Source organism: Zingiber officinale, chromosome 4A, assembly GCF_018446385.1.
Source record: "Zingiber officinale cultivar Zhangliang chromosome 4A, Zo_v1.1, whole genome shotgun sequence".
NCBI classification, from domain to species: Eukaryota; Viridiplantae; Streptophyta; class Magnoliopsida; order Zingiberales; family Zingiberaceae; genus Zingiber; species Zingiber officinale.
In genome coordinates, this window is record NC_055992.1 from 34267341 (window position 1) to 34277798 (window position 10458).

At 39.0% G+C, this 10458-nt stretch overlaps 1 non-coding gene across 1 annotated transcript; it reads left to right on the top strand.

Moving 5' to 3' along the window:
- The first annotated feature begins 925 nt into the window (after positions 1-925).
- On the top strand, positions 926-1031 carry LOC121973881. The gene has a single exon (XR_006109792.1). It is a non-coding gene; the product is annotated as a small nucleolar RNA R71 (small nucleolar RNA).
- The last annotated feature ends 9427 nt before the right edge of the window (positions 1032-10458 follow it).

A 10458-nucleotide genomic window follows, 5' to 3' on the forward strand; every position in this document is an offset into this window, starting at 1 on the left:
GTCCTCAATAGGAGAATCAATAACAAGAGGATCAATAACTTCACTTGCAGTTTTAAGTTGATCTACCACATCACATTCATCATCTGAAAATTCGATGTCACTATAACACCTTATAAAATTTTGAGATAGATCTGAAAACTTATTTACCACTACATTATCAATAAAATCCTCATCTGAAAAATCTTCATCTTCATATATATTCAAAAATCTACACTCAACCATATTAGTGTCACAGGATTTGCTGAAGTCTTTATTTTCATTGACCCCCACTAACCTTTGTGGAAAAGGAACCCTTAGTGAAGGTCCTGGGAAAGACTGAACTCCCTTTTTCCCAAATTCCCTTTGAGCTTTTGGAGGAGGTCCAACTTGCTTATCTAATGTTGGTGTGATTAACCGTTGAGGGAAAGGTACTTCTGGCCTTTGGGAACTTCCTAGAGAAATGGAATTGAGTTCTTGTGATCTTCTATTATTCTTCTCCTCAATTCTAAACATGTCATTCTTCAGAAGTTCTTCATGATTTTTGCCACTTCTCATCCCGACATCATCACACTTTTCATTGGATCTTGACTGTGTAGGAGGGGGATCTTCTTTAAACCATTTTGAAACAATACTATCAAGCTTTGCCCCCAAATGTTTGAACTCCTCACTCTGTGACTTGTGAATTTCAACATTTTTAGGTGGTTGAATTTCATTTTGTTTGACAGGCTCTCTTACATTCATGGCTTGCACTTTTTGAATATCTGAGGGAAATTCCATCCAACTTTTGTTCGACCATTCATGGAGGTTCAATGTCACTTGATCAATTAATGAATAAGCTTCATCTACACTTTTGTCCATAAAAGAACCTCCAGCTGATGAATCCAATAAAGTCTTGTCTGAGAAAGAAATTCCCCCATAGAATATGTGCAAAATCAACCATTTTTCAAAACCATGATGAGGGCACTGTCTTTGAAGACTCTTGAATCTATCCCATGCTTCAAATAATGATTCTCCATATGCCTGAGAAAAATTTGTTATGCAATTCCTCATATACACCGTTCTACTTGGAGGGAAAAAATGATTCAGAAATTGCTTCTCCAATTGTTCCCAACTTGTGATGCTTTGAGGACAGAGAGAATATAGCCAAGTCCTTTCTTTATCCTTGATACTGAAAGGAAATGTCATCAATCGAACTGCATCTGCTGATACTCCTTCACATTTCACCAAATCACAAATCTCTAAAAATATTTCAAGATGCAGATAAGGACTTTCTGATACTTCTCCTCCAAATTTGTGACCTTGTATCATGAAAATTATCTCTGGGTCTAGTTGGAAACTTTCTACTTCAATTTGAGGTTGCACAATAGGAGATAAAAATCTTGCGGAAAAGGGTGTAGAAAAATTTCTCATGGGCCTGCTTGACATGTTAGTGCTCATGGATATTCAAGAAGAAAAAGAAAATTATCACGGATCAAAAACAAGAAATAAAATGCAATATGAAAAGCAAGAAAACGAATGCAGAATTTAAATTGCAAGAAAGAAAGTGCATAATGAAAACAAGAAAGAAAAGATAAATGGAAAAATAAAAATGTCTAGAATAATTCATCTGCTAAAAATTTGCAAGATATGTTTACAAAAGAAAAGAAGAAAGAAACAAGATCAAAAGAGAAAACAGAGAAAAGTTAGATTAGAGTACTAGAAATCAAGAATGCAAAGTTAGAATTAGAATTGCAACAAAAAGAATTGTCAAGAATGTTATTCAAGAAAGGAAAAACTTTTGAAAACATAATTCTAACAATTAGTTATAACTATGCAAATCAAAAGAAAGAAAGAAAAGTTATGTTTAGTCTAACTCAATTGATAATTCCTAATGTTATAGCGCAGTCCCCGGCAACGGCGCCAAAAACTTGTTACGCTCCGCAAGTGTACGAAAATGTCGCAAGTAATATAAAAGATTATCGTATCCACAGGGACTGGAATAAGCACTAGAAATGTCTCAAAGCGAATTAGCTAAACAACTATCCAATCGATTCAAAAGCAAAGTAAAGGTAAACAAATCTAATATTAGAGATCAACAAACAAGAGTTTAGTGTTTTGGGTTATAATAAAGGGAAATTCTAGGAGTTTCGGTTTCTTTGTAAGATTTCTTGAATGTAAATGGTTCACCAATCCTTATTCCTCAATTTCCAAACATGTAGAAAGTTGTCGGTTCCCTCTTGCAATAGACAACCGGCTAAGGACTGAGAAATGTATCTAAATAGGACTAATTAGACATGAACTTACGTTGTCCTTACACAGAAGCGCACCTATTACTATGCCTTCCTCGGATATCAACATAGAAGCCCACACTTATTAACCTATAAAGATACAAGAAGCTAATCATAGAATCCATCCTACTCTCTTGAATATTCCTATTTCCTCTTCAAGATTATCTCTCAAACGTCCTTACACGGGCTTGCACCTGTCACGTGGATCCCTCGGATGATCGAGTGAGAGTTTATCTTTACCAAGTCCATAAGAAATCCAAACAATCAATCAAGAATGAGAATTAAGCACAAACCACCATCAATCATTCAAGATCTAATTGATACAAGCAAGATAATGTCATTGAAACAAGAAAATGGCAAATCCATAAGAGATTACATCAATCCATCATACAAATACTCCCTTAATCCTAGAATACAAGATCTACTCCATGAATCTAGGAAGAAAACCCGAAGAAATAGAGATTACAAGCATTCCTTGAATCCCCCAATCCAAGAAACCAAGAAAAGGGAGAAAGAGAAAACTTATCTACAAAGAAGCTTCGTCTTCGGATCCAATCCACGCTCCGGAGTCGAAATCGTCGAGATCTCCCTTAGAATCGCCCAGAAATCCTCCCAAGAATGGGAGGAAACCACCAAAACTTGCTTTCTCCCAAAGGGGGAGAGATACCCTTTCAATTCATGAAGGAAGGTTTAAATAGAGGAGGGAATCGGGCGCCACACGGCCCCTCGACACGGCCGTGTGAGATCCACACGGCCATGTCCAGTTCCTTCTCTGCCAATGCTGCATGGCCGTGTGGTGCACACGGCCAAAGACCCTTCTGCTCTCTGGAAATGCTACACGGCCGTGTGGTGCACACGGCCACCACCTGCTTAGTCTCTAGATGCACACGGCCGCAGCCTGCTTAGTCTCTGGAAATCTCACACGGCCGTGTAGATCCACACGGCCCTGTAAGGCTTCTGCTCTGGTTGGCTTCAAATCTTGACACGGCCGTGCGAGGTTCACACGGCCATGTCATCTTCCTCTTCTGTTGGTGCCAAACTCCACACGGCCCGAGCTCCATACCAGTGCAGGGCCGTGTGAGGTACACGACCCGGTGCTTTCTCCCTTCGTTTCCTCCAATGCATGCCCAAAGATGTAGATTCTTCACCAAATCGACTCCTGTGTACAGAAAATGCACAAAAAGCAGATCTGAGTCGGGTTCGATTTCCGATTCAGGTTCAGTTCTTCGCCGTGATCTTGGTTCACGTGTTCGACTGGTACCTGCAACTAAAACAATACCTTTCTCGATTGGTTGTGTATTAGTTTGTTCATGCAATTCAAATTTTGAGAACAATTCATCTAGTCTAATGGAAGTTAAATCCTTAGAGACTTTGTAGGCATCTACCATCGATGCCCATAATGTGCTCCTCGGAAAAGCATTAAGTGTGTACCTTATAATGTCCCTGTTCTCGACCTTTTGCCCGATAGCGTGGAGGGAGTTGAGGATGTCTTGAATCCGTGCATGGAGTTGACATGCTGTTTCTCCTTCCTACATTTTCAAATTATATAATTTATTGAACAAGAGAGCTCTCTTGCTTACCTTGGTGTCGGAGGTGCCCTCGTGGAGTTCGATCTGCTTCTCCCAAAGCACTTTTGCGCTGGAGAATGGTCCAACTCTGTTGAGTTCCTCCTTGGTCAGTCTACACTGGAGGGTACAGGTCGCTCTGGCATCAGCTTCCACCTTCTTGATTAGGGTCAATTCCCATTTTTCGCAGGGTGTCGGCTTGCCGTCTTCGTCGGATGACAGTTGTAGTCCATTCTTGATAATCATCCACGTGTCGAACTGTGTCTGGAGAAAGGTTTCCATTCGCCCCTTCCAATATCCGAAGTCTTCTCCGGAGAAAAGTGGGGGCGAACGATGCTGAAACCTTCTTGTTGGGCCATTAGCGATATGTAAAAACAATGACAAAAATAGAAATGTCCCAAGACTAGATCTTGGATTAGCAGTATGGGAAATAAAGTTAAGAAATAGTGAACTCGAGTGGTGTTGCACCAGTCTCGAGCAAAAACCGATTCGAAAAAAAATAATTAGAATATAGCTATTAGGCTAATTCTAATTGACTCCGGAAAACTGAAAATACCACGAAAAAATTACGTGATTGGTGGTTGCACCAGATCAACGCGACCCCGCTCTGATACCAATTGTTGAATCGAAAGCGTTAGAGAGGGGGGGTGAATAGCGCTCGTGGCTATTTCATTCGATTCGGAAATCTTACGAGTAACGCAGCGGAAATAAAGCTAAAGAAAACACATAAGAACACGGTCATTTACTTGGTTCGGAGCCTGTGGCGACACCTACTCTAAGGCCCGCGGTCGTTGACCGCTTTCAGTGGGCAACAACTATAAGTTCGAAAAGGTTGTTACACGATTATTACAATTAGAACTATGAAAAGAAAATAATACCGACAATAAGAATATCAAAATCTGGAGTTCCAGGTCGTCGGTATGTCGTCACAGCACTTCGGGATGACCTCGTTAGCAGTTATACACAGAAGGATCGCTCGTGAATCATTGTCCTAAGCTGCTGCTCGAAGTCCCCTTTTAAACAGTGATGGAGGCGCCTCCAAGCCTATCCGAGGCGCCTCCAGGCCGCCGAGTCGCACTCGTGGATCAGCTCTGATCTGGTCGCACCTTATCCCACTGAAGGCACCTCCAAGCTGCTCCAAGGCGCCTTCAACGCCTGGTCCAAGGCACCTCTAGTGACCTCTGAGGCGCCTCTAGCGTCTCTGGACAGCTGGCTTCGGCTAGCACCCGAGGCGCCTCCAAGCCCCATGGAGGCGCCTCGGACACTGTTCATCCGAGGTCTAAGTTGATTTACCTGATGCCAGTGCGATCCTCTAGATCGACTGGACTTTTGGTCAGCGTTTGAAGCTTCTGGACTTTCTGCTGGACTTCCGCTTCCCGGCTAGTCCAGTCTTTCACCTGGTTCACGACACCAGGACTTTCCACCTAGGGTTACCCCCCTAAGACTTTTGCCTGAAGCTCTCGACCCGCCAAGACTTTCCGCATAGGGTTACGACCCCCTATGACCAAGGGTTACCACCCCCTAGGGTTTTCCACCTGCCTAACCGCAGCTAGGACTTTCCTGAAACCCTCAATCAAGTGCATTAGATCACAAAACAACTTAACTTTGAATTCCTTTGCCATTATCAAAATAACAGTCGATCGTCGGATGCTTCCCGCACCAACAGTTACTGCTTAAGATACTAGTTTATTCTAATACATATAACTAACTCAACCTGAGTTTTCTCTTTATTCGCCAAACTCATTGTTATTATTTATTATTATATTTACCATACTTTGAGATTCGTGTAGTTTTTCAAAATAATCTCATTGGTAATTGGTCCTTCAATGGAAAGAGAATGTTCGAAGATATGGCGGTTCAGTATATGATTTGATTTGTTTTGTCTATCATAAATGCCCCTTCCTGGGCGAGCACCACATATCTTTTTTCCCCTTTTTCTAAGTAACTCTTGGTACGTTTTTCGTTCGTGTCTTATCACACATTCTTCTTGACAGATCAATGGTTCTCCTTTGTCAAATTGTTTCATTTTAACGACGATCTTTATATTGCTCTAAAACCCTAAGTCTTCTTTAACTTTTTACCCTTCATCTTCGTCCAATCACTCCTTGGCTATTTTCTTTCCCGAACTCTTTCAACAACTCGCGCTTCTTCATCTCCCTTGGTCTTCTTCTGTGAACTTTTCTCCTTAAGGACTCAGTAAGTCGTTTATTCCTTAAGTGTTTCCGTTTTTCACCATGGCTGAAGAATCTTTACTCCCTTGGTATGCTCAAATTCGTTCTTTCTTCACCGTTACCGACCAAACTTCCATCCGTTCTCTGTATGAAATCCCTGAAGAATATCATATTAGGGTCCCGCAACCTGATGCTCATCCTTATCTTCCTCCTGATGACTGTGTTACCTTTTTTAAAGATAAGCTAGTCACAGGTTTACGCTTTCCCATTCCTCTGTTCTTGATAGATATAAGTCAATATTTTAGTATTCCTTTATAATAATTTTCCCCAAATGCTTTTAGATATCTATGTGAGTTGTATATGGTATTTTGCCTCTTCAGTATACTTCCTACTCCTCAAAATTTTTTCATGTTTTCTTACCCCAAAAAATTAGAACCAGGAGTATTTCTTTTTCAATCTCGCCCGAAGATGGTATTCCTTGAAGAAATGCTTTCCTCCATCAAGGGTTGGAAATCATGTTTTTTCTTTGTCAAATTTTCCGGTCTCGTCGCGTGGTCCACCAAATGACAATCTTCCTTTCCTTCTGTCCCTAACATAAGGGAGCTTCATCAACAACCATCTTTTTCTGAATACTCAAGTAAATTATTAGGTCATCACTTTTACATTCACCAATGGATACATAGTGATCTCTTATATCTTTTTGGCCTGAGCCATGTTCAAAAGAGCCTACAATATTCCTTCGGTAAGTTTCAAAATTCTAACTATCCCTCCTTTACTAACTAAAATACTTTTTTGTTTGTTGCAGTAGATACTTTATTCAAAGCTTTGGTTGACAAGGCAATCCGCCCCAACTTGTTTCCTAAGCTATTTTAATTATAAATCAGGATGTTTCTGTAATGGAGAACAATTATTAACCTTTTTTCTTATCTCTCAGGATATTATAATTGTTAGCACCCCTTGTTTTTGTTTCTTTGATAACCATTTTTGTTCTACTCATTTTGATCGGGCAAGTTTACTTTTAAGTTTGATTTTCTCTGTTTTTTAACATTCGACCGACCTTTGATAACTGCTCAAGCTTACATTTATGTTTATTCTTTTCCAAACTTAATATTTAGCTAGTCTTCAGTGACAGATCGAGTTTACGCTTATGCTCAACTTTGTCCTTAATATTCGGCTAGTCTTTGGTGACCGATCGAGTTTATATATATATCTTTAGCTTATTTTTGAACTTGATCAGTTAGCAACGACCGACCGAGTTTATATACGTATATATATATACACCAATCGATCGAATTTCGAATACAAGAAATCTCTTCTGGGCTCCTCGAATTTTTTAAGCCTAACTTCGGTAATGATTCTAGTATCTTGGGAATATAACTTGTCATATCAGCTACCTATACAATTTCCTTATTGGTGACACGTCTGCCTATAATGTTTGGTATGTGCCTATTTTATTGTCCACCGCCTTACTAATCCATCCAACAACTACTCTTCAGTCCCTCTTTTCTTATCACCTTAATATAATGTTTTTACTTAAAACACCTTTTTCAGTGCCCTACCAAGGATTTTAAAGGGAAACGAGAGGAAAATCCCTAACAGTACTTCGTCTTCTTCCTCTAGTTCGCGTGTCTTTTGCTCTTCGCTTTCTACTAACTCATCTTGTTCTTCCCACTCCCTCTTGTTAACAATGTCGACCTCTAATGAGTGGTACACTCGGTGCTCTTCCAAGTTTTTTATGGCGAAAGCCTGTGAGCTTCAATGGAGCTATAACTTCCCCACATACCTGACGATTCCTACCTTTAGGGATCACCCTCATCTTCCTCCTCCAGAAAATGTGACGATTTTCTGGGAACAGGTTTTATGTGATTTTAGATTTCCCATTCATCCTTTTTTTGTTGATATTAGTAGATATTTTGACCTTCCCCTGAATTAACTCGTCCCCCAATCATTCTCTATCATGGTTGGTTTTTTTTGTTGTCTCCTGTTTACTAGATTTTCCCTTATCTGCTCGACTTTTCCATCACTTTTTTCTTTCTCATCAAGTGCAAGATAGTGTTTTTAAGTTTCAATCATGCCTTAAAACTAATTTGTTCCATAGAATTCCCCCTCAAGGAGAATGACGGGATAAGTTTTTCTTTATGCCTCTTCCTTCTCCACCCCCATACCTAATAACTTGGCATCGGGATCTTTCCCCTATTCCTAAATTGGGCAATATCTTGGAAGATCCTATTCTTCGTTATTCGATGGGGAAATTAAAGGGCGCAAAATTTAACTTACCTGCCCTAATCGCTGAAAGCTTATTATTCGCTTTTGGTCTTAGCATAGCAGACGCAACTTTGGATGTCTCCTTTGGTAAGATTATTTTCCTTACCCATGTGTTGAACCATTATCGTGTTGTTTCTAACATAAATTTCTATTTTTTTCTTCAGCTGATGCTATCCTTTCTACCTTTATGTACAAGAATACTCACTTGACAAGGGTGGCCTTAACTAGAATAGGTGAAGAATTATTGAGGGATCGTTATCTTCATCAACCCTCTTCTTCCCTTGGCCTACTACCTTCCTCTACACGACTTCAGGAATCCCCAAGTTCCTCAGAATAAGAGGGTCCCTTCGTGGTGAAACACAAAAAACCTTGTACCTCAGCTCCTTGTCCCCTTTCACACACCATAGCTGATTTTGAGCAAGTTCCTATTATTCCTTCCGAAATCTCTCACTCTAGAGATAAAGAACTTGCTCCTCCTAAGCATGTTTATTTCCATTTTGCATTAAATATGATGAGACCAGGACTTCTCATTCCTATGTCTCTTGTTACTCCTCCAGCTGCTTCTTTACCAGAGGACACTACAACAAAAACATTAAAAGACAACGGTTAAAAACTGTTGTCGTAGGCCCTTTAAAACTGTTATAATTGGCAGTGTTGTTAAAAGTGGAGGGCTACGACAACGGTTTTAAACCGTTGTCTTTGAATGAAAAGACAACAGTTTTGCAACGGTTTTAAACGTTGTCTTTGAATGAAAAGACAACGGTTTAAAACCATTGTTATTTAGAGCATTTTTAACATAACACTGCCAATTTTGGGGCTACGACAACGGTTTTTAACCATTGTCTTTGAGGGTGATAGACAACAATAATGGTTTTAAATCGTTGTCTTTTAAATTATTATCTTTTAATACCAATATATTAGATTTCAATTTAAATATATAATAAAGAATCATAATCAAGAAAGAATATTCCCCACATCAATATCATTCAAAATGTTAGTTATACAAGAATTACAATCACAAAAGAAGAAACATATCTCATGTTCAAAAAAAAATTATCCCAATAGTATGAAAAGACAACAGTTACTTCCTTGAGCTGACTTGGTCCTGTGCATGTTGTAAACCTTGCGTTGAAGGACTCAGTCTTATAGCTGGTCAGACTCCTATTTGCAGTTCTTCTATCATTGTTACTTCCTCGAGCTGACTTGGTCTTGTGCTTGTTGTAATAAATTTTCCTTGCTTTGGGAAGTTGATGGTGATTTTTCTTCACAGTGTGTAATAGTAAGGTGCATGGTGGATCATAGACATCAGGAGACCATTTCACATGTAACTTGAAGTTCGATGGTGAACCATGCTGTGCGCGACTTCCCTTCATGGCAGAAATAAGCTTTGGAAGCATCTGGAGTAGCAGTCTAATAAATACATTAAGGAGAAGTATGAAATTTGCAAACATGAACGTGTATCACATATGGCCAATCCCACTAAAGATTTTACAATCCAATGAAAGTAGAATCAATTCTTGCGAGTTGCAACTAACATGGTCCTATTTTCTATAAATAGGAGCAAATCATTTTTGTAGACATGAATCTGCTGCATTCATGCAGAGAATGCAAATATGTCTTTTTTAGAGTAATACTAATTAAGGAAGTTCAATCCGTATGAAAAATTATAACGAGCTTATTTTCATACTAAAATTTTACAGCAAATGCGTGTATAAACCTTATACAGCAAGTGTGTGTACCTTTGAGGATGATACTATTCCATGCAGTCTTGATTGTCAGTTGTCACACTATTTTGCAATGTTAGTGCTTAACAACACTAGTAACAAGGATCAACATGCGCATAAGAATTTCTACTTCAAATAAAAGTGCAATTCATACAGGAACATAGACCAACATGTTCCATATAAGTCTATTTTAATTGTTATGTTCAACTAATGCATTTAATTAATTATGAAAAAAAATAGATAAAGAAATATAGAATGTTGAGTGAATATTACTTGTAATTGTCAAATCCTGGACAACATTTGATGTTACTTGGAACGTTGGTGGCACACCAAGAAACTTTGTCAATAGAACCTGCAAAATATAAACATATATTAGAAGATAAAAATATCCAAAACAAGTTCATTATCCCCTCAACTAGTTAGGTTTTTTATTCTACTATGAAGCATTACAACACAAACATGTCTGAACTTTAAACAATGTAAACTA